The sequence below is a fragment of the Diceros bicornis genome, chromosome 24 (genome assembly GCF_020826845.1).
Source record: "Diceros bicornis minor isolate mBicDic1 chromosome 24, mDicBic1.mat.cur, whole genome shotgun sequence".
Lineage (NCBI taxonomy): Eukaryota > Metazoa > Chordata > Mammalia > Perissodactyla > Rhinocerotidae > Diceros > Diceros bicornis.
Genome location: NC_080763.1, coordinates 13,688,048 through 13,712,099, shown reverse-complemented (window position 1 = coordinate 13,712,099; position 24,052 = coordinate 13,688,048). Strand labels below are relative to the sequence as shown.

General features: G+C 45.2%; 1 pseudogene; it reads left to right on the top strand.

The window, feature by feature from the left end:
• Positions 1–6,619: 6,619 nt before the first annotated feature.
• On the top strand, positions 6,620–7,107 carry LOC131420717 (large ribosomal subunit protein uL23-like; annotated as a pseudogene).
• Positions 7,108–24,052: the final 16,945 nt, after the last annotated feature.

Here is a 24,052-nt window from a genome sequence, read left to right as displayed (position 1 = left end):
GTGTGGAGCCAGGAGACCCAGGTTGTACTTGCAGACAGGGTGTGCCTTACCTAATCTCCTGTACCTCAGTTTCCCTGTCTGTAACAAGAGAGGGTGAATTCCTTCCTGCTCCAAGATGCCTGAGTCTCTGTCTCTGCTGGACCCCAGGCCCCTGTTGGGAGGCTACACGGACTCCCTGGGTGACCTGCTCCGGAGGCTGGTCTCCACAAGTGCTCAGACCCACCTACTGCTGCACTGCTGTCCTGGTTCAGAAGGAGTCAAAAGCTCACACCTGTTGTTTGCGTTCACAGTCACACTGTAGGAGCCGCCTTTTCACTGCGTGTGAACTGTAAAACTGACTTTCTGTTCACACAAAGGCCCTGGGGAAAGTGAAGTTGGTTTGGAAAAGGAAAGTTCTCTAGAAACCCAGAAATAGGGCTTCTGAGATCCTGAACTGCAGAATCAGACAGACCAGACTTCAAACCCTAGCTCTGCTACTCATTAGCTATGTGATTTTGGGCAAGTTACTTACCCATTCTACACTCGGTTTCCTCATCTGTAAAATGGGCATGAGAATAGTAGCTATGTCATTGGGTTGTGGTAAAGATGAAATGAGATGATGCCGTGAAAAGAGCTTAGATTAATACCTGGTACACAATAGATGTTCTGGGATGTTCCCTGACTGCTGCAATTGGGAAATGGCAGGGCAGTTCAAAGTTGGTGTCCCACACAGAGTTTTAGCATCCAAGGTCTCCTCCAGGGAACTCCAGCTTGACCTCTGCAATGATCTGAAATGCCATGTGTCCCCTCACTCTTGTTTACAGGTGTTCTAATGAAGCCAAACCTTCCTTTCCCAAATTTCTCAAGGTCAGTCCTTAGTGGGTCCTTGGGCTCACAGTGCCACTACCAAGTTGCCTGAGGGTGTGGCCATCTGGGTTTGAGGCTACAGGAGAAGAGACGCATGAGGAGCCCCTCGCAGGCCAATCCCTCACAGACGCCCTTCACAGGAGCCAGCCCAACAAACAAGACCTGGGAAGGCCAAGGTGTGGCCCTGATTGACGCGTTGATTGTTTGCAGCTGGAATGTGAATAATCGCTGCCTTTTCCCTTGTAATAAGCTACTGCTTTTGACTAAAATGAAACAAAAATAAAATCCACAAAAGCACCCAGGCATTGCAGGGCAGCAGCAAACAAGCATATGGGATTGGCCAGAAAGAGTACTAAGGTCTTAAGAGCAAATTACTTACTGACTGAAGAGAAGGGTCTCAATGAGAACTGGCGTCAGCACAAAAACACAGCTTCTGAGATTGTACTGTTTTGCTCCCACCCAAGTGAACAGCAGCAGCTGCGGGGGCCTTGGGGCCTATTGGGGGGTGAGGGTGGGGTATATGGGGGCACTGGGCTCTGGTCTCACAATTCACAAAGGGTTCTACACTCTGTCTTCCGATATTATCTCCAGATGACAGGACAGAAAGAAGGTGACATTCAGGATAGAACTCGAAATCCGTGTTCCATCGTTGCCTGTAGAGCACTGCATGTAATATATTTAAAATATGTCCTGGAATTATCTTGCAAAAGCATGATTACCTTTACTCTATTCTTCTTAATGGTAGAAGTATTAATCTATCAAATGTAAACATTTAAAATATACCACAGTGCTCAGTAACTGTGTGAGGGCGGGGGCGGGGGCACATTTCTTCGCATTTTAATATACTAGGCGCCTTAAAAAATGCACATGACTGCGGGTCAGCCTTGACCTCCAGGAGGCCCTGGCTGGGACCTGGCGACGAGAGCCCAGAATCAGTGCAGCTCCAGTTGTGACTGGGTCTCTCCTGAGAAAGTGGTTTCTCTCTTTTCCAAATTGGTTTTTTCTCAGGATCTCTTTGCTTCTCGATAAGGAGAGATAGCCTGGTAAAGGAGCAGTCTTCCCCTTCTCATTCAGAGGAGATACGTCTTCAAGGACAAACCCTGAAAATGCCCCTGTTCAACCAAACTGACAAGGGCCCCTGAGTATATTCCCATGAGGAGGGTCCGTCCCCTCTCCCTACATCCATCCTGCTGGGGTTTGAGCTACGGACACAGCATATTTTTCTGGATTCATGACAGCTCTAAACCATGGCCCCAGATAGCACCAACTGGTTTTCTTTCACCTCTTACGTAAACTTCCAAAGCCTACAATAAAACACATCAACATTCTAACCCGAGTATTTGCCACCTGCCCCTGTCCCCACATGATTAAGATGATGTACTCGGCTTCGATGTGTAGGACGTTTTTGTTGCTCTGACACACTCCAGAAATCAGTTTTAAGAAAAAAGGACGGGAGCCTGCCTTTCCAATTTCCTCTCTTGAAGTTAATAAAAATGTTGGTGGTGGACCATCTCCAGCAAGGGTGCCGGCAGCCAACCCACAGTCACAGACAAATCACAACCACACCCTTTCCACACTCAGAGTGCCAACATCTCAACCTTTAGAGGCCAACTTTCCTCACAGCCACAGCTAGCAGAAACATCCAGAAAGGCTTGGAGTTGATCCAGAGCACCCTGAGTTTGCATCACTTTCAAGGATGAATTTCATTCAATAAATATATATGTGTTAAGGCGGTCTTTTTTTTAAATTGAGATATAATTCACATAACACAAAATTCACTACTTTAAGGTTTACAAGTCAATGTTTTTTAGTATATTTCCTATGTTACACAACCATCGCCACTCTCTAATTCCAAAGCATTTTCACCATGACAAAAAGAAACCCCATTAGCAGTCATTCCCCATTATCTCCTCCTCCCAGCCCCTAGCAACCACTAATCTACTTTCTATCTTTATGGATTTGCTTATTCTGGACATTTCATTTTAAGTGAAATCACACAATATGTGACCTTTTGTGTCTGGCTTATTTTACTTAGCATAATGTTTTCAAGGTTCATCCATGGTGTAGCATGTATCAGTACTTTATTCCTTTTTATTGCTGAATAATATTCCATTGCATGGATATACCATAGTTTATTTATTCCTACATGAATTAATGGATATTTGTCTTGTTTCCACTTTTTGGCTATTATGAATAATGCTGCTATGAACATTCACATACAAGTTTCTGTGTGGGCACGTTTTCAATTTTTTGGGGTATATACCTCGGAGTGGAATTGCTGGGTCATGTAGTAAACCTATGTTTAACTTTTTGAGGAACTGCCAGTCTATTTTTCCACTCGATACCCATTAGTTGAGACCTACTGTGCTAGAAACCAACAGCACAGTGGCAGACCAGACAAGCCTGGCCGCCTGCCCCCGTGGAGCATACAGTTCAGCAGAAGAAGGCATTAAACAGATCATTAAAAAATAGATTTTTAAGCACAAATGCTGAGAAGGGGAAGTTCAGGCAGCTATGAGACTGTAACATAGGGAGACCCAACCTGAAGATTGAACGAGGTCACAGGACAAGAACACAGACACTCTTGAAACATCAAATCCAGAGCCTGTGATACCAAAAGAGCCTCCCAATAAAATAAAATGAAGTTCTTGTAATTCCGTGGATTTCTGAAAGTTCTCACCATCTGGGGACAGGGAAACTCCATACAGGGCTCCAACAGCCCCAGTGAGGTCCCAGGTGGCAGCCAGCATCAGTCACCAGCCACGTGAGTGAAGGAGACTTTGAATGATACCAGCCCCCAGCCTTCATCAACATCTGCCATCTGAAGCCCCAGACATCATGGAGCAGAGAATAGCCATCCTCACTGTGTTTGGTCTGAATTCCTAACAAACAGAAATCTTGAGATAATAAATGATTAAATAATTTTGCTTCAAGACTTAGTTCAAAAATTTTTTATCTAAATGATTCAACACTTGAAAGATGCATAGGTCTCTAAAGAGGGTGAAGAATAAAATTGCAATGAAGGCTTTGCTATCAAACCTGTGAGAATTGAGCACACCCTCCCTAATCTAGGGATTCACTCACCCTCGGTGATTTCCTCAACAGGTGTTTTAGGTGATGAGGCAGAGTAGGGCCCAAACCATAGCCTCTAATGTCTGGCCTGGAGAGATGCCATTTCCCCTCCCAGTGGCTACACACCCGGAGACTCAGGGATCCGGCCTCCCCACGTTTAAGAGAAACTGATGGCCAGCTTTGAGGAAGAAGCAACTGGCGGAGTCATTGACTGCTTTCCAGACCTTCTGAAACAAGGAGATTTAGATGGGCCACCTCCAGATCCAAGTCATGCCCTCCAGAGGCCAAGAGGAAATTCAATCAAGCCCCAGGCTGTTCAGGAAGAGATAGAAGTGAGCCCCAGCATGCTGCCACAAGGAACAGGAAGCCCGGATTGTGAACAAGGGCTCAGTGCTGGAGCTTTCCTTCAGACATAAGCACTTGGACTTGGGAATCTCAATTCATGCCAAAGAAAATAATTCTGACCAGTGGCTGGTCCCAAAGACAACAATGCCTGTGATGACAGTGACACATTCTCGAAGCACAGCCACAAAGCTGGAAAGCCAGTGTTTAGTACAAGGAAAGATGTTCATCCCCTTGAAGCACGTGCAGGCAATAAAGACAGCTCGAGTTTATGGAGGGCTTGCTGTGTGCCAGGCACCAGGCTCAGCTCTTTCACAAACATTATCTCATCGAATTCTTAAAATATCCTCCGAAGTAGGTCCACTATTAGCTCCCCTTTACAGATGAGAACGCTGAGATGTGGCCTGCGGTACAAGTCAGGTATATTGGATTTCAAAGCAGGTAAGCGTCCTCTTACCTGCTTGCTGTTGTCCTGTATTCAAAGGCAGAGAGACTGTTCCCCACTTAACACATGAGTGTGTATTTCCCAAGTACAAGGATGCGCTCCTACTAAACCGCTGTTCAACCACAACAATCAAGAAATTGACATTGATTCAATAATACCATGTAATCCACAGACCCCATTCAAGTTTCACTGATTATCTCAATCACGTTGCAATAGGTCTAGCATCCAAATCAGGATCACGTTGCGTTCAGTTGTCATGTCCCTTTCATCTCTTTCAATCTAGAACAGTTCCTCAGGCGTTCCTCATCTTTCGTGACCTTGACGTTTCTGAAGAGCAGAGGCCAGTTGCACTGCGGCATGCCCCTCAATTTGGGTTTGTCCAATGGTTCCTCGTGATTTCTGTATTTGGGGAAGGAATACCACAAAAATGATGCTGTGCTCTTTTCAGGGCATCGTATTAGGAGGCACACGACATCAACCTGTCCATTATTGGTAAACACAGAGGGACTTCTAACCAAAGACCTGGAGTCATATACTGAGAAGGAAGACTACAAGATCCTGGATTTCTGCCCCACTCAACAAACCCTTTAATACACTTTGGCCAGTGGGACCGCCGGGCAGAGGCCAGACCTGGTCTATAAGAGAGCAACAACATCGGCGGAAAGGACAGAACGGATTGTGTCTGCCAGGACTCCCCCTGGGGAGAGAAGGTAAGGGGTTGGAGGGAATTCTTCAACAAGCCATTTGGAGAGGAGGGTGAGACCCCACGGGGCATTCTCAAAGAGCTGGGAGAGCAAAGAGCTGGATGCTGGGTGAGTTAAAAACGAAGCTCATACAGGAGCGGGAAGGAAAGCATGAGGCAAGAAAAAAATGGATGGAAGGACAATAGAGTAATGGGAGGAACAGCATCATCCAAGGGGCTCAAAGTATTTCCTTCATGTGCCTTCACAGGTGTTTAAAAAATAAGTTTATTTTGATGAGCTTCTTATTCACTGGAGTTGGAGCCAAACAAGTTAATCCCAGATCATTGGGTAAATGACTCAGTTTTGCTGAGACTCAGTGTTCTCATCTGTAAAATGAGGAAAAAAATACCTCACAGCATTGCCCTGAGGGCTAAATAAGACAGCACCTAGTCCCATAGTCAGGCAATGTTGATTGTGCGTCTGCCGTGTGGCCCCACTGTTCCTTGTGCTGGGAAAACAGCAGAGGACAAGACAGACAGGAATCCCCAGCCCCACAGAGCTGACAACTGGGGCGCAGCCTACCAGAGTGTTCTCCAAATTGTGGAGCTCTGTGCACATCTAAGGAATTACTGTTATTCAAAGGTAGTAGTGAGTGTGACCTGTGTATTACAGATGGGGACACTAAGTCACAGAGGTTATGTAAACAACGGAAGCGCTAAGAAGAGACAGGAGGTCACCTTCCAATTCTGTTCAGAGTCTGTTATCTGTGGAAGAAATGTGCCCATTTGAAAACCGACCATGGTGGATAAGAGCAGAAAAGCTCTGGAAGAATATTCCTGGAGGAGGAGGATAGACAACCTTTTCCTCAGCCACGGCCGCTGAGTCAGGAGCAAACTGGTCTCTGTGTGCCTCTGGGGGTCTGGACACAGCGACCCTGTCGGCGGAAGAGTTGCTCCCTCACTCCATCTTCAGCTTCCTCTCGCCTTTCTGGCTTTCTGTGCCTCTTTCTTTAATCCGTGTCCTCCTCACATCCTCCCAAACCCACTGCACACACAGTCAAACGTTTCAGTCCTCCTGATTTCCAGTCAGGTTCGGTACTGAGCGGCTACCTCCCTTTTCATTTCCTCACCTTTCTCTTGCACTTTACAGAGAGCCAATTTACACACACATAAAAAGGTTTCCAACAGAAGCACAAACAGCGATTCACTTTAAAAAACTGTTTTTACTTTTCAGAAAGATGGTGCTGAAAGCGAAGAAGGAGGCCCCTGCCCCTCCCACAGTGGAAGCCAAAGCAAAGGCTTTGAAGGCCAAGAAAGTGGCGCTGAAAGGCGTCCACAGCCACACAGAAAAGAGATATTTGCATGTCACTCACCTTCCGTCAGCCCAAGACACTGAGGCTCCGAGGCAGCCCAAATATCCTCAGAAGAGCGCCCCCAGGAGAAACCAGCTTGACCACTGTGGCGTTATCACGCTCCCCCGGCCACCGAGTCAGCCATGAAGAAGATAAAAGACAGCAACACACTGTGTTCACTGTGGGTGTCAAGCCCAACAAACACCAGATCAAACAGGCTGTGAAGATGGTCTGTGACACTGACGTAGCCAAGGTCAACACCCTGATCAGGCCTGATAGAGAGAAGAAGGCATACGTTCCACTGGCCTGACTGTGATGTTCTGGATGTTGCCAACAAAATTGGGATCATCTCAACTGAGTCCAGCTGACTAATTCTAAACACCATTTTTTTCACCATAAAAAAACTATTTTTATTGTGGTAGAATATACATAACACAATATTTATCATTTTAACCATTGGTAAGTGTAAAATTGTCATTAAATACATTTCCAATGTTGTGTAACCATCTATAACTATCTATAGCCAATATAGTTTGTGTAACTGTCTATACCCAAAACTTTTTCATCATCTCCAACAAAAACTCTGTACCTATTAAATGATAACTCCCGCATCTCTCTTCCCCCAGCCCTGGTAACCTCTATTCTACTTTCTGTCTCTATGAATTGGCTTATTCGCAGTACCTCCTATAAGTGGGATCATACAATATTTCCCCTTCTGTGCATGGCTTATTGCTGCCTCAATGTTTTCAAGGTCCATCCAGCATGTTTCAAAATTTTGCTCATTTTTATGGCTGAATAACATTCCAGTGTGTGTGTGTGTGTGTGTGTGTGTGTGTGTGTCACATTTTGTTTATCCATTCATCTGTTGATGGACATTTGGGTTGTTTCCACCTTTGGGCCATTGTGAATAATGCTGCTATGAACATGGGTGTACCAATATCTGTTCGAGTCCCTGCTCTCAATTCTTTGGGATATATACCCAGAAGTGACATTGCTAGGTCCTATGGTAGTTCTACGGTAGTTTGAAGCAAATCACTTTTGAGGATTTTTTTAAAAAAGAATATATTCATATCCCCACTGTATTCCATAAAAGGATTTGAGGTGTTGAGAAAAATACACACAATAAAGAGAGATAATGAGTTCAAGGAACTGGGACAAAGAGAGAACGGGTTAATGCTTGTTCAGGGCGGATCTGCTCACAGAAACAAGCTCACGTCTCCCCTCCTCTTGGGACATGCTGCGAGCACGTTCAAAGGCTGCTTCCTTTGCGGATGACTGCATTGCCCCAAGTTGTCGGAGCTGCTTCTCCGAACGGAATACTTGTGGTGGGCTTCCCTGTGTGTATGAACCCTGTGGAAGCTGGCGCCACGACCTTAGCCGCACGGAGTTTCCCCTGGATGCAGACCTCTGGCGGGGTGGCTCCTTGAGGATGGTCTAAGGCAACCCTCTCAACTTCCAGTTGAGGAATGTAAGACTCGGAGAGCTGAAGTGCCCTGTGGAAAGACACCGAGTGTGTAAACAGCAGAACTGAAATTCAAAGCCCCGTGTTCTGACGCCAGGCGAGCTCCTCCCTGGCCCCACCCCCCCATCCCCCGCCTCTCATTACCATAACTCCGCTTTCTTTTGCTTTGGCGGAGTAAACTCTTTACTTGACTTATTTGGGAAATCATTATGTTCTCATTCTTTTTAAACTTCTCCAATAATTATGCAGTTTCAAAATTCTGCAGGCTAAAAGTATACCATTATGTGGTAGTAAACGTGGTGGACCTTAGCTGTGTGACATGGGAGAGATGCCACAAATCCCACTGCTGAAGCATAAGCTGTGTAACTTATTTTATAAAACTTTCCATTAGTTGGTTCCCCAAATAGGAGTGTTGCTTCCTGGTTTCCATGGTGATTTTAAAAATTTCACTCAAACATTAACAGCCAAATGAGACTGACCACGAATCCAAAATACCAGACCTTTGTGAAGACCAGAGCTGTGATGGATCCAGCATCAGCTAAATATTCACACGGCTCTCCGTCACGCAGGCTGGGGGGACAGGTGGGTTTCTGCTTTGAAGCTAGTGTGAACAAAGCAGCTTGGCTTTATTTGTGTTCATTGATTTTTTTTTCCTGCTGATAACGTTTTTTTTAAACTTGATTTTTTTAGAACAGTTTTAGGTTCCATGGCAAAATTAAGAGGAAGGTATAGAGATTTCCCATAACCCCCCGCCCCCACGCATGCATAGCCTCCCCCATTATCAGCGTTCTCCCGGAGTGGTGCATTTGTTACAAGTGATGAACCTGCACTGACACATCATTTTCACCCAAAGTCCATAGAGTACCTTGGGGTTCACTCTTGGTGGTGTACATTCTATGGGAATGGACAAATGTGTAATGACATGTATCCATCACTATAGTATCATACAGAGTATTTTCACTGCTCTAAAAGATTCTCTGTGTTAATTGATTTTTCAGACATAGTTCATCCTTCTCTAAACCAACCGCCCTCAGAGGCATTGCAACTTCCTCCCTGCCCTCCATGAGTCACCTTAAAGCACACTGGTGGTTTCCAGGACTTCCTCAGTAGTTTTCTAGAAGTATCTGGTGTAAATATAGAGGCTTTCCCTGGAAGAGGTCTGACAGATCTCCTCACTCCACTTTAATTCAATTCCACAAACCCTGTAGATGTGGTGGAGAGGGTGGTCCCAGACTCTAGAGCAAGACTGCTCTGGTCCAAATCCCAGCTCTTGCTTTGTGCCCTCCAGCAAGTCACCTAACTTCTTTGTGCCTCATTTTCTCATCTGAAAAACGGGGATGATAAGAAGATAACCTACCTCATTACGTTACTATGAGAATTAAGTGAGTTAATATATGTATGGGTCCTGGAGATGTGCCTGGCATACATTGTAAGTGTTCAATAAATTACTGACAAAACTCTTGCCTACCCCAAGCCAGGCATTGCCAGGCTTTGGGGACATAATGATGAATAAAAACACAGATCCTGCTTTCAGGAGGCTTATTCATAGGAGAAGACAAAAAAAATTATACACAGAAAAATAGCAACATTACATGTCCTTATAATGAACATTTTTAAGCAAGATAGTACCATGTCACATTTGTGTTCCATATGTAAACTTGTTGCTATAGTATTACCACTGATTACCAGTATTTTCATTTTGAATTTGTTAAATGCCACCATCTGTTAAGTCACCATTTATTAAGCAACTATTATGTTCTGGGCATTTAGGATATAAATGTGACACAGGCACAAAATGTGACCATGTCATTCTTCCCAGTCTTCCCTCATCCTCCACTCTCTGTGCTGCACTCCAGGGTGCCTATGACTGCCTGCCTGGTTCCTGGGGCTTCAAGGTAAAGAGGGGAGTTGAGAATTGAGAGACGTTGACTTGATCTATATAATTGAGGTGGGGTGGGGGTGACAGGAGAGATGTGAAGATTTGAGTAAGTTTGGAAGAAGAGAGATTTTGGAGAGCAGTTGCTGTGATGAGGGGGACTTTGGGGAAATAGAGGAATGAAGAGGAAATTTAGAACTTTTGCTGGGCAGTCTGCAATGTAATTCCTCCTTCCTTGCTCTTCTGAAGACGTCAGTAAAGACTCAATTGCTTTCCAGTGCTTGCAGTTGTGAAACAGGTGCTTCTTTTGAATATGGTACGCTGCTGAGACTGGCTGTAATAGCCAGCTTCCAAGAAGGCCCCCAATGAGCCTTGCCTCCTGGTGTTCATGCTTTTGTGCCGTCCCCTCCCACACTAAATAGAGATGAACTGTGTAACGATAGAATGTTGCGGAAAGGAAAAAGTGGAACATCTGAAGCTATATCCTAAAAGGCATTGCAGCTTCCACCTCGCTCTGTTGGACCACTTGTTCTCAGGGAAGTCAGCTGCCATGTTGTAAGGATACTCAAGCAGTCCTATGGAGAAGTCCATGTGGGCAAGAACCAAGGCCCCCCACCAACAGCCAACATAATTTGCCAGCCCCATGTGTGAGCCTTCTTAGAAGCAGATCCTCTGGCCTCAGTCAAGAAGTGGATCCTAGATAGCCCTGGCCGACAGCTTGCTGCAACCTCATGAGTGACCCCCAAGGCAGAACCACTCAACTAAGCCACTCCCAAATTCCTGCCCCGTGTGAGATAATAAACATTTACAGTTATTTTAAAATCTCTAAGTCTTGGGGTAATTCGTTGTGCAGCAATAGATAGCTAAAACACTGGCTACAAGGTGGCCCAGGTTTATTAAGTTTACCCAAATTACCCTCAGTTTCCCAGGGCACCTCAGCCCATCAGTACAAAAGGGGACGCAGCAAGAGTAATGCGTGGATTTCACTGCTCTTGCCGTTACCTGTGATCTTCTGTAAATTGACCATTCCCCTACCCCTACGGGGAAATGCAAGTCTGTTTGTGAATTGGGAGAAGAGAAATAGGTCTCACATGTGTGTCTCCCTGGGCGCTGTTTTGCTGTCTCTCACTGGGTACTGCTAACAGTTTTCCAGATACCGCCGTTTCTTGCCAGGCACCACAGTTGCCACCAGGGGTCAGTGGCCCTGGCCAAGCACCCAAGTCTCCCACTGGGCATTGTCCCTACTTTCCAGACATTGCTCTGTGATGAAGTGACAGAAAGATGCTTCTCTCCCCTCCAATGTGCTGCCCTTGCCCTACAGTTTTACAGAGATTTTACTGAAATAATTCATTTTCACTCACAACCTCTCTTCTCAGTTCTCAGACATGTGTCCATGGGTTGGGTGGGGACAGAACTGAGTGATCCGTATGTTGTTATTAGGATTCTCACTATCTTTTAGTGACCTAGACTTTGTTACTGGGCCAGGCTCAACATGGCCACAGGCAGCTCTCGGTTCACATCACGCCAGTTTGGCAACACTAAGAAAAACTTTAGAAAACATAACTCCCAGGAAGAGCTCTGATTGGCTGGGCTTGGGTCTCATGCCCACCCCTTGGGCTGTAGTAAGAGGAAGGCAGGGGACTGTGGTAGGAGCCCCACCAGGACCGCATGCAGCTCCCCAAAGGAAGGAGGCACGGCCTTACCCTCAGGGCAGTGGGGAGGGGAGGGGGATGGTGGAGGATCAAAGCAACAGCTTCCAGCTGCCCTCCACTTTCCAGACCTGCCCAGGCATCCCAGTCTGACCTCTAGCAGGGGACCCCACCATTCACAGTCACGATCCCTGCTCCTGAGCAAGGAGCTCGCCGTCTCCAGAGTAGGGTTCATCTGCACCGCCTTCTTCGACCATCTGCTCCTTCCTCAGAATCTAGTTTAAGGGTCAGACTGTCATGATTTTTGCACCTTCTTTGTCATCTTCCTTCTAACCTTCCCTGAATGTTCTCCTCGGGTTGCCTTCCCCTGCATCCTGATGTCCGCCCTCCTCTCCAAAAGTCACTTCCACATAGCTAACTAAAAAGGCATGCAAGGATTCATAACCTCCAGCTGTGAGAATTTTAGGGCAAGCTGTGAGAATTTTAGGGCAAGATGCTCTGGGGTCCAGATGTTATAACTTTACATGATTCAGGAATGGCAGCCTCTCCCTTCCTACCTCATCCCCTGTAACTTTGAGGCGAGAAATCAGACGATTGCTCTTTTTGTGACCAGGGGAATCTTCTCTGCTGACAGCAGCCCCATAGGTCCTCCTGCTGCTGCCAGTAACCCCTGATGGCTGGGTCTAGGAACTAACCGATCCTCGTGGGTTGTGGCACTCCACCAGTGTCCCAGCAGGACACCTGATGGTGTTCTCTGCATGCAAACTGCCTTGCCCATCTTCCTCAGGCTGCCAAGGAGATGTGCGTCAGCTTCCTGTGGACGGTCAGGTGGTTCTTTGAAGAGTAGGACACCAGGGGAGGAGCAGAGGTTCTAACGATACAATGTCATCACCTTCTCAAACAACACAAGGGAAAAGTGTTGCTGAATTAGTTTCCTATAGCTATGGTAACAAAGTACCACAAACTGGGTGGCTTAGAACAACAGAAATTTATTGTGTCTCAGTACTGGAGGCTAAAAGTCTGAAAGGACCTGATCCCCTGAAGGCTCTAACTCTGTTCCAGGCCTCTCTTCTAGTTGCTTGGCTTGTGGCAGCATAACTACAACTTTCACATGGTGTTCTTTTGTATGTGTCTCCAATTCCCCCTTTTTATAAGGACACTACTCATATTGGATTAGGGCCCACCCTAATGACCTTATATTATCTTGATTACCTCTATAAAGGCCTGATGTCCAAATAAGGTCATATTCTGAGGTACTAGGGGTTAGGACTCCAATATATCTTTTTTTGGGGATAGACACAATTCTACCCATAGCAGTTGCAGACTTAGGCCTTTAAAAGAAGGTCATCCTGTGGGGTTGCCTTCTCTCTCAACTTCTCTTTCTGTTCTCCAAATTCCCCTCTTTCCGGGCAGCTGCCTTCTCCACGAGCTCTGGTCCAGGGCTCCTTATCCTTCTGTCAGGAGACTCTGTCCCTGCCCGTAGGACGAGGCTCTTCTGGGGTCTTGCCATCTGCTAGTGAAGGCCCCTCTGCCGAGCCACTGTGACTCTAGAGGGACAGGGTGGCTGCACGGTGGGGGATCCCACTTCAGTTCAGCCTCCTCACCAGCCAGAGGTGTGACAGATCTGCTCACCATTTTTCCAAAAAAAACTGGCAATTGCTTCAAAACGAGCATTGGCTTTTCTTGGCAACCATGTAGTCTAGCCTCCTTTAAGGAAAAGAATCCCTCCTGGTTGTTTGTTTGTTTGGTGTAGAGTTGAGTCAATGCTCCTCTCCAATTTGGGGTGACCCACCATCAAGGGTCAGTGTACTTCCTCCTCCCCTCTTGCTTGGCGTTCCTCTTCCTCATCAATGGCCTCTCCCTTCCCTGCCCCCTGCCCAGAGGCCCTCCCTCTGGGGTTCGCTGTGGGTCCTTGAAGAGGCCTGGGTCCCTGTCAAGTAGGCAGAGTTGTTTTGTACTTTTAATTTTTATAAATGGTGTGTCACTGTACATAGCATCCTGTTTCTTACTTTTATTATTGTACTGACGTTCTTCCTGTGAATACGATTTTATTCTCACCCCTTGTGCAACGTAAGCTCAGACATGGTTGAGTTAAGGAGTATTTGACCCTTCCTGGGTTTGGCTTACATCACAAAAGCCTTCTATGTAGCTATAATTGACCCTCTCCTCCACACCCTGGAGGGGCAGTACCGGGTCTGAAGAGACTGATTTCTCACTCCACATCTCTCCACCACCTCCATGGAGAGGACAGTGGAAGTTCCCCGTGTTACCTCACACGGCCCAGACACAAAAATGCACTGCGGTCATGGTAAATGATGCAGTGAGGATGCAACCAGCCATATCCAGAATGTGGGGATGCTATAGGACAAAAGATCTGGTTCCTTCAACAAATAAATGTCATTAAAAGAAGGCAGTGAGGTGGGGTAGTAAGGGAGAAATGACAATGGATTAAGAGATAATTAAGCGATATATTAACCAAATGCAATGTATGAACCTGTTTAGATCGTGATGTGAAAGAGCCAAGTGTGAAAAGACAGTTTTTTAAGTTAATAGGGAAATTTTAAACTCAGATCGGGTATTAGATGACATTGAGGAGTTATTGATTTGTTAGATACAATTATTCTATTATGGATATGGCATTAATAAAGCTCTTATCTGTTAGAGATTCATATTGAAATCTTTACAGGTAAAATGATATGATATTGAGTGTTTGCTTTAAAATACTCTAGTCTAGGGACTGACAAACTTTTCGTGTAAAAGTCCAGATAGCAAATATTTTAGGCTTCCTGGGCTACACAATCTCTATCACAGCTACTCAGCCTTGCTGGTGTGATGCGAAAGCAGGTATAGATAATACATAAATGAATGGGCGTGGCTGTGTTCCAATAAAACTTTACTTACAAAAACAGGAGGCAAGTTGGATTTGGCCCAATGGGTCGTGGTTTGCCAATCCCGGTTCTAGCGCAAAAAAAAGGAGAGGCGCAGATAGGTAAAAAAGATTGACAAAATGTTGATAATTATTGCAATTGGATGATCGGTACATGGTGGTCCATTACACTATTTTCTCTATTTTTGTGTATGTTTGAATCTTTCCATAATAAAAAAATTCAAGTGCACTGAAGAGATCTTTTTGCATCAAGAGAACTGTTTGCCTTTGACCTCTCTCCTTATCTCCCCCACTTCCTTGACTTTTGCCTGTCTTTTTCTCAGATCTGTTTCACACACCCACTCACACACATACTTTCACTTTGATATATTTTTTAATCTAAATGAACTTCCTAGACAGTCTGTCTCGCTAAGGAACGCAGCAAAATTCTGCGGCATATCCTTATGGCGGGGTCTCATATTCTCTCCCAGGAGACTCACAGGCCCGTTTCCTCTCAGAGCTTTATACCCTTGTAAACACTTTTCCTAAAATGGAGATTCCAGGCTCCAGGGTTGAAGCATACCACCCTTAGGGAAGCATTGTTGTTTTCTTATTTCTCAGCAGGAAATAGGAATGTCCTGGGGAGGATTAGAAAATTACCAGACAGCTCTCCTGAAGGGCTGGGAACCTCGACTGGAAGTTGGAATTTGGTCAGAACATCTGGAAGTTCCAACAAAGAAATGTCAAGCTATTCATCAGGCTCCATAAATTCTCTTAAAAGTAGACAATTAGGCAACAGGGAGACGACAACAGAGCACGTTGTCAGAGGAAAGGAATTACATACATCTCACTTAAAACTGCCCTGAATGTGTAGGCTGAGAAGATATGTCATTTCAAATCATGGGCCGCAGATCTACTGAGGAAAGAGTAGCCGTGGACCCTTCTTTGCCTTTTTCCTTCTTTTTCCATGACAGGGGCACCTGCAGAAGCTGGCCCTAACCTCTCGTCCACCTGCAGGAATGGGATGCTCTCCATCTGTCCTCCATCAGCATCAGCCCCCAAGCCTCTGCCCCTACCTGGAAGGATTTCTCCCTTGACTTACCCAGGCCCCATTCTCCATGTGACCTCCAGCTCTTGTAGATGGAAAAAGGCCTTTCCTGACAACCCTAGCTCCTGGCGGCCTCTCCTTCTTATGAGCTTCTCCAGCACGGGTACCACCTGTTCTCGCTTAATTGTATACTGCCCTGTGTACCACCAAGGATAAGCAATGCTGGCTGCTGAAACAGGCCAACCCCAAATTCCCAGTGACATAACACAAAAAGTTATTTTCACTCATGTCACAACACAAGGTGGAAGTTCCTGGCCACATGATCATTCAGGGTCCCCCGAGCTCTCTCTATTTTGCCGCTCCACCCTCTTCTAGGCCCTTGGAGTACCTGTCATTTAATTGGAAGATGAGGAAAGAGAGCACAGGGAAAGTACATCCATTTCTTTTGTACAATATTATATCCGTGAGATTCATCCATATGTGGCTTGAAGCAGTAGTTAATTCTCTTTCATTGCTCTATAATATTCCATTGCATGAATATACTACAATTTATCTATTCTACTGCTGACAAGCATTTGGATTATTTTCGGTTTTGGACTATTATCAGTAAAGCTATTATGAATGTCTCTTTTGGTGCACATATCTATACATTTCTGTCAGGTATGTACCTAGAGGTAGAATTGCTGGGTCATAGACCATGCATATGTAAAACTTTAGTAGATGTTGCCAAATAGTTTTCCAAACTGGTTATACAAATTTGCAAGCCTGAATTTAGCATTGCCTGCGAGTTCCGGTTGCTCCATATCCTTACTACCACTTGGTATTGTCTATCTTTCTCATTTAGCCATTCTGGCGTGAGTGTAGTGCTATCTCACTGTGATTTTAAGTTGCATTTTCCTAATAACTAATGTTACTGAGCACCTTTTAAAGGCTCATTGGCCACTTTGGTATTCTCTTTTGAGAATTTCCTGTTCAAGTCTTTGACCTACTTTTCTTTTAGGTAGTCTGTCTTTTTCCTATTGATTTGAAGAATTTCTTTATATATTCTGGATATGACTTGTTTGTCAATTATATGGATTGCTATTACATTCTCACACTCTGGCTTGCCTTTTCATTCCTTTCATGGTATTTTTTTTTATAAATAAAAGTTTTAAATTTTAATGAAATGTGGAGTATCAATCTTTTCTTTTATGGGTAGTACTTTTTGTGTCCTGTTAAAGAAATCTTTGCCTATCTGAAGGTCATAAAGATATTCTTCTGTATTTCCTCTCTTATCTTTTGGAAGCTTTGGAAAACTTTTGGAAAGTTTTACCTTTCACATTTAGGTCTATGCTTTCTCCGTCATTTATTTTTGTGTTTTGTATGATGTAAGAGTCAAGGTTTTTTCCGTTTGAATATCCAACGGGTCAGCACCATTTACTGAAAAGACCATCCTTCCCCCACTGTATTGCAATGTACCTTTGCTGCAAATTGGGTGATTATGTAGGTGTGGGTCGATTTGGGGACTCCGTTTTATTATTTTGGCCTATTGTCTATCCTTTTGCTGATACCACATAGTTTTAATTATGGTAGCTTAAAAATCAGTAACTCACATCCTCTGACTTTGTACTTCCTCAAGACTGTCTGCTGATCTTGACCCTTTGCATTTCAGAATTTGCCTGTAGTTTTTACACACACACGCACGTGTGGGGATTTTTCTTGGGAATGAATTGAATCCATAGATAAAATTAGGGCGATTTAACAGATTTACAATATTCTTTCAATCTATGAACAATATATGTAATTCCTTTTTTTTCTCCCTTCTTTCATTTCTCTTGGTAATGTTTTGTGGTTTTCTGTATAGAGGTCTTGCACATCTTTTGTTATGTTTATTCCTCAGTGACAGTTTTTGGTGTTATTGATAATGGAACTGTTTGTTTGTTTTTTGTGTGTGTGTGAGGAAGATTGTCCCTGAGCTAACATCTGTGCCAATCTTCCTCTATTTTGTATGTGGGACGCCGCCACAGCGTGGATGATGAGTGGTGTGTAGGTCTGTGCCCGGGATCCGAACCTGCGAACCCCAGGCTGTGGAGGTGGAGCATGCAAACTTAATCACTACACCTCTGGGCTGGACCCCGGAACTGTTTTTGAAACTTTACTTTCACGTTGTTTTTGCTAGTATAAAGAAATACAATTGATTTTTGTATACTGACCTTGTACCCAGTGATGTTGACCCATTTCTTAACTATTTTGGTCTCTCTCACTCACAATTCGTCGGTCAGAATTCAGTCACATGGTCACATCTAATGCAAGTGAGGCCAGGAAATTGAGTCTTTCCGGGGGGCCAGGAAGAAGAGGAAAGGAGTTTTAGGGAACACAGTGGATTCTCCCACACTCTACGTTGAGATTTTAACACCTCTGGGATTACTCTGTCACTTCACAGTGCTGCAAGGAACTCTAAAGCTCTCCAAGTCTTAACAGTGTTTAGCTAATTTATAACTTGAAGAGTCCTTCAGAATGCTCTAGTTGGAAAAAGACTGCATTAACAGTTACACTCTGTTCCTTTAGATAATCATATGGCCCCAAGGTGATCACAAACCACATGTGAAATCACATGGTGGTACCCTGCTCCACCGTGAGCATAAAGATCATCCATGTTATGCTTATGTTTCTATGGTTTTAGACTGACGTAGACATCAAGCACGTGCTGCCCACCTCCTAATGAACTTGCAGACCACACTCCCCACCCGCCCCTCATTTTTATGTAACTACCCAAGGCTGAAGTCACACATAAACAAGTTGCTTCATATTTTGAAGTACCTGGTTGAACGTTTTTGCTCTCATAATGTTGTACTCTCATGTGTTGTTTAATTGCTGTTACCAAACACGAATGATTTACTTTCTCAATCTAATTTGCTCGTAAATTGGCACAGCAGCTGAGCCCAGGATGTAGTCACTGAACTCTGATGGCCCATGTTGGGCATTGCTGAGTCCTGACTGGCTGAATTTGAGGGTGGTCTTCAGTCTGTCAACCATGAATACAAGACAGTTAACCGCTTTTGTAGTGATCAGATGTGCTCTTGTTTTATATTTTACACAGAGCATAATTTCATTTGTTCTGAGTACACATCTGATAATGTTTAGGTCAATGGATTCCAAAGCTGAGATGCTCCAAACACGATGTCTCCCCCTAGACAACAGCTGGAAACCCAGGCACATTTCTACTGCATGTTTGGTGCAGACTGTGCTTCTGTGAACAAAGAGGAAACAAGTGTGAATGGAGGGTTGCCCGTTCTCACACAGGCCAGGAGAATGTTTGATGACATCTGTCAAGGTCTGAGGCTCAGTACAATCCTGCAAGGCTTTGAACCTCTAAGGCGCAGTCAGAGGCCCTGAGTGTCCCTTCCAGAGGATCAACAGCTGGTTACTCTTCGTGCCCCCACCCCAAGTCTAGCACAGAGAGGGAGGGTAGGAAGGGTGTCTGGAACAAAGGATGGGCTCAGGAAGTCATCTCCCAGCTCTAGGGAACTTTATTTGCACTTTCTCTCCCCTCCCCTCTCCCCCTCCTCTGTTTTTCTCTCTGACTCCCTAAGCAGAGATTTAGCCAAGAGTTTCCTAACAGAAGATCTTCTCACTTCTCACAGCCCATCCTCCTGCCCCAACCCTACCCCCAGCACAGAGGGCTTTTCCCCTAGATGGCCTTTCTAGTTTTTGTTTTGTTTTGTTTTGTTTTGCTTCAATATATTTCTAAGATTTTTTTTTCCCCATGTGCTGCTGAATCACATCTCAGCTTCAATCAGTGGATTAGATTAAAATTCTAAGGCCAGAAATAGAGGATTGAGGTGCCAAAGGCAAAGTGGCCTCCAAAGACCCCCCCAAAAATCCCTGTAGCCTTTCTCCCCCTCCAATGTGTCCACTGTAGCTCTTCTGGGCACATTCTGGTCAGAATTGTTGGTGTACATGTGTGTTGGGGAGTGTGTGTTTTGCTGTGTTTTTTTTCAGGAAAACTAAGATGGCGGAGTTGGGTGAGCTTGGAACAACAGAGGGTGGGGCTGGGACAGAAGATTCTCATGATCTATGTCTCACTTAGGACTGGACCCTACCTGAAGAACACAAAGAGGACTCTCTAAAAAACATTCTCTGAAAAAAGTATTGGGTTAATAATGGGTTAACATGTTACCACTTTTCTAAGTTTCATAGAATTTTAGAACCAAATTAAGAATAAGAGCCACCATTTATTGAGCATTTACTATGTGCTGGATTTTTTAATCTTCATAACAACCCTAGAGGGTAGATATCGAACTGAGGCTCCTGCCGTGTGCCATAGCTGGTGAGGGGGAAGCTAGGAAAGAGGACAGTTTTGCTCATCTAATCCACTGCTATTTCCTTTGTTTTCACTTTTATGGAGGTAATATAAAAGTAGGGCAAATTAGATCATTTCAGGAGTTTTAATTTAATACACTTCTCTTAAAGGTTAAAAACAAGATCGAATTGATTATCTCTATTTTTTGGCTGGTTGAGTAATTCCTCCCTGGGGCCACTGGTCTTGGATCCTGTGCTCCTCTGCTCTGGCGGCCGAGTTTGCTGACACCCGGGGCGCTGGGAAAGCTTGAGGCTGGGTTTGACTAGCAGGGTCCGCTGACATTCTCAAAAGGCCCAGCAGGTGGCAGTGTTTCCTACACCGGCGGAGCCCACCAGGGTCGGCCCGGAGAGCCCTGGAGGAAAACTGAAGATAAATTCGTGGGGGCAGCAAGACCATACTACCTTCCCGTGTTACACTTTATTAAAAATTTTGCTTTTTTGAAACATTTTACTGAACATAAGCAGGATAGGCCTTCGTGAAAATGGTGGAAGACCAGGTGCCTCCCTTCTCCTCATGTCACCAGTTGCCCTTGGCTGCCCAAGCCCCTTGCTGTGATGCTCCCCTCAGGTCTGCCTTTCCAGAAATACTCAGGGAAGACTATTTCCAATCTTCAGCTTCACCCACCTGTCCCACCACCCCATCACCTACCTGCCCGTTTGCTGCCCCACTTCCTTGAAAGCCAGCGGTGTGTGAAACTGGTAAGCCAGCTGCAGCCACTCAGCTGTGCTTCTCAGCTGTGAGTCTCCTGGGGGAACCAAGCACACTTCCTGGAGGAGATCGCAAGGGAGGCTGGCTGAGAAAAATCCTGGTACCCGAGGAGTAACTAAAGGCAGCGGCTGCTGGGCGTGAGGAAGACACACCGGGACGGACGGAGGCTTTGCCAGGGTGCCTGCAGGTCCAACAGGCAGGGAATGCAAGTTCAGCTACAGCCCAGTGAGACTGTCTTCCCTCCCACGCACAGCCTTCATGTAAATATTTCTTTCTACCACCTGTCCCACAGCCTGAGTATCACGATTGGAGATACACTTCCTTTGATTTTTAAAATGGTCAAGTTTTCAAGAGTTTCCTACTAAAAATGTAAATGTAGTGGGAGGGGCATCAAACTGGGGTGTAAATACTATGAAAGTGGGGAGGGGCTGGCTCAGGGGAATTGGTGAGGTGACAGTATAGATAAACATGGTAAGACACTCGTCAGTAATTTTCCTAATGGTAACATAAAACATTTTTATACGCAAAAATTAAATTAATTTTTATTTATTTTGTGTGTGTGAGGAAGATTAGCCCTGAGCTAACATCCATTACCAATCCTCCTCTTTTTGCTGAGGAAGACTGGCCCTGGGCTAATATCTGTGCCCATCTTCCTCTACTTTATATGGGAGGCGGCCACAGCATGGCTTGACAAGCAGTGCGTCTGTCCGGTACTGGGATCCAAACCTGTGAACCCAGGGCCAGAAGCGGAGCGCGCAAATTTAACTGCTACGCCACTGGGCAGGCCCCTGAATTAATTTTAAAGTTAATTAGAAAGATAAACAGTCCTAGAAATTTTGTTTTTAAATAACAGGCCACTTTAAATAATGCCTCTGAGTTTTCGTTGGAGGGACAGGCATCAGGCAGGCAGAAGATGCTAGGAAATTTGGGGAGAAAACTTGTAATAAGTCTAGGCTTTACCTACATCAGCTAACTTTGTCACGATTGTTAAATGCCTACTGTGTGCCAATGTGGTGTAAGAAACACTTTGTAGACAGTATTTTGTTTAGTATTGGGCATTTTATGGGTAGGAAACCGAGGCTTTGCAAAGGTAACTTTCCCAAGGTCACAAACTTATAAGCACCAGCCATGATTCAAACGGGAATTCAAGCTGGATTCCAGCACTTGCTGCCTTTGTCCACGTGACCACACCACAGTTACGCTGGAGTAAAGCAACGTCACAGGCCTTGGGAAGTGACGAGCTACTGGAAATCTCCCAAAGTCCCCATGATATTTGTCCTGGGTCTTTATTGAAATGCCGGGACAGATCCTTGTAATCCATTCCCCTGATTTCCCGGGTTCTCAGACGCTTCCGTGTGAGAAATGCTCTACTTAGAAGAATGTTATATTTCTGTCCCTATAACCAGGACCAGTGTTCTGGCTTGGGGACTTCCACACAATGTGATACACTATTCAAACGGGGACTTGGTCAGCCTGTGGGACACATGGTCATCACAGCTAAGCCCTGATTCGGAGTCCACATCCTTTTTTATTCCCAGCACGTAGAATTTAGCATTCCTTGCCTTGTTCCACATCCGCCTCCTGGTGCCTCCCACTCCCTGACACATCTGTACAAGTTTGGGTGCCCACACGCTCCTCTTGCTGACAGGCACCCTATCTGTCCTGTCGCTCCAGGAAGGGCAGGGGACGACAACAACATTAACCCATGGGTCGTCAAGCGATGACAAAGGGAATGTTGTGCACGACAAAGAGGCAGCTTGTCTTGCTCTCAGGCCTCAGGGTTCGGGGCCAGCCCATAGCATGGTTCCTCTGGAATAGCAATGGCACTTTTGAATATATATTAAACTGGTGTGTTTTTCTTTCTGCTTAAATCATGATGCTCTGTGGCCCTCCACCCATTTAATCAGCAGGTTTCCGTGCTTCAGGGAAAGGGAGATGCCAATGAGGACAACCAGGTCATTGCTCAGCTGTGACTGCCAAATTCCTTTTTTTTTTAATCCCTTGCAAGACAGCAGTAGTAAACAGGGGCCTCCAAAGCGGGGTGTGCCCAAGACAACATACGGGGGTGCAGAAAGAAAATATTTGCCCTTCTATTTTCATTTTTATCTTATCCTTTAAGATGTCTATTTTTGGATGTATGTTTTATAAAGCATGTAATATATTAGTACAGTATTAAATGTATATAATTCTAAGACATATATATGGTGTACATATATATCAAATATATATATGTACATATTCAAATTTTTTTACTGCTGGGGATGCATGCTCAAAAAATTGAGGCCACTGATTTTGAAAGCCAGGCTTTGTTTTAGGAGGGAATTTTTTTCCTAAATTCCAAAAGCTCCCTTTAACTATCAAAAGTATTGCTTAGAGTTCTCCACGTTGACTTTTACTACAAGCCATAGGGAAAGATAACTTAAGTACCCACTCATCTAGAGAAGAACAGACAGCCCCTCCAGTATGGGAAAGGGGAGGAAAGAGAAGGAAGAGAGGCAAATAGTGTGTTGGAGGGAGACATGTCCCACTCCCCACTTGGGCTTGAAACTCTGTTGGGCAAGTCGAGGAGACTCCCAGAGCAGTGGGGCAGTTCCTTCTTTCCTTACCCACTGTAGGGAATGTCCACGTCCTACACGGGCCTTCCAGGCTGATGATGGTGAAGAGGTGGGTGGGCTGCAAGGTGGTCTCACAGAGCCCTGAGCCCTGCAGTGGGAGCGCAGTGGCACCCAAGGGTCCGAGTCTCCCAAGGGGATGATGGAACCAGTGGATTACAGAAAGTTGAGGGAGAATGAGAGGCCACAAACTGTGAGAACCAAATGACCAGGGGGACTATGATGCAGGAGCCAAAAGAGCCAGGTGAGACCAGCTTCACCTGAGTGAGCACTGGCAGGTGCTGCGTGTTCAGAAACCAGGCCAAACCAGCCACTCTACAGGGAGACCAAGAAGGACAGGGAAGACAGCTCCCAGACCCTCCACCCTCGTGAGGACACATACATATCCCTTTCCCCGCAAATGTTTCTACAGCCAAATACCATTTGCTATGGGTTGAATTGTGTCCCCCCCACCAAATTCATATGTTGAATTCCTAACCCCTAGTACCTCAGAATGTGAGCTTATTTGGAAATAGGGTGGTTGCAGATATAATTAGTTTAGATGAGGTCATACTGGAATAGGGTGAGCTCCTAGTCCATATGACTTATATCCTAAGAAAAAGGGAAATTTGGAGGCAGATGCACACAGAGAGAATGACACTTAAAGAGACCCAGGGAGAAATGGCCTTTACAAGTCAAGGAGAAAGGCCTGGAACAGATCATTCCCTTCCAGGCCTAGGAAGGAACCAGCCCTGCTGACACCTTTGACCT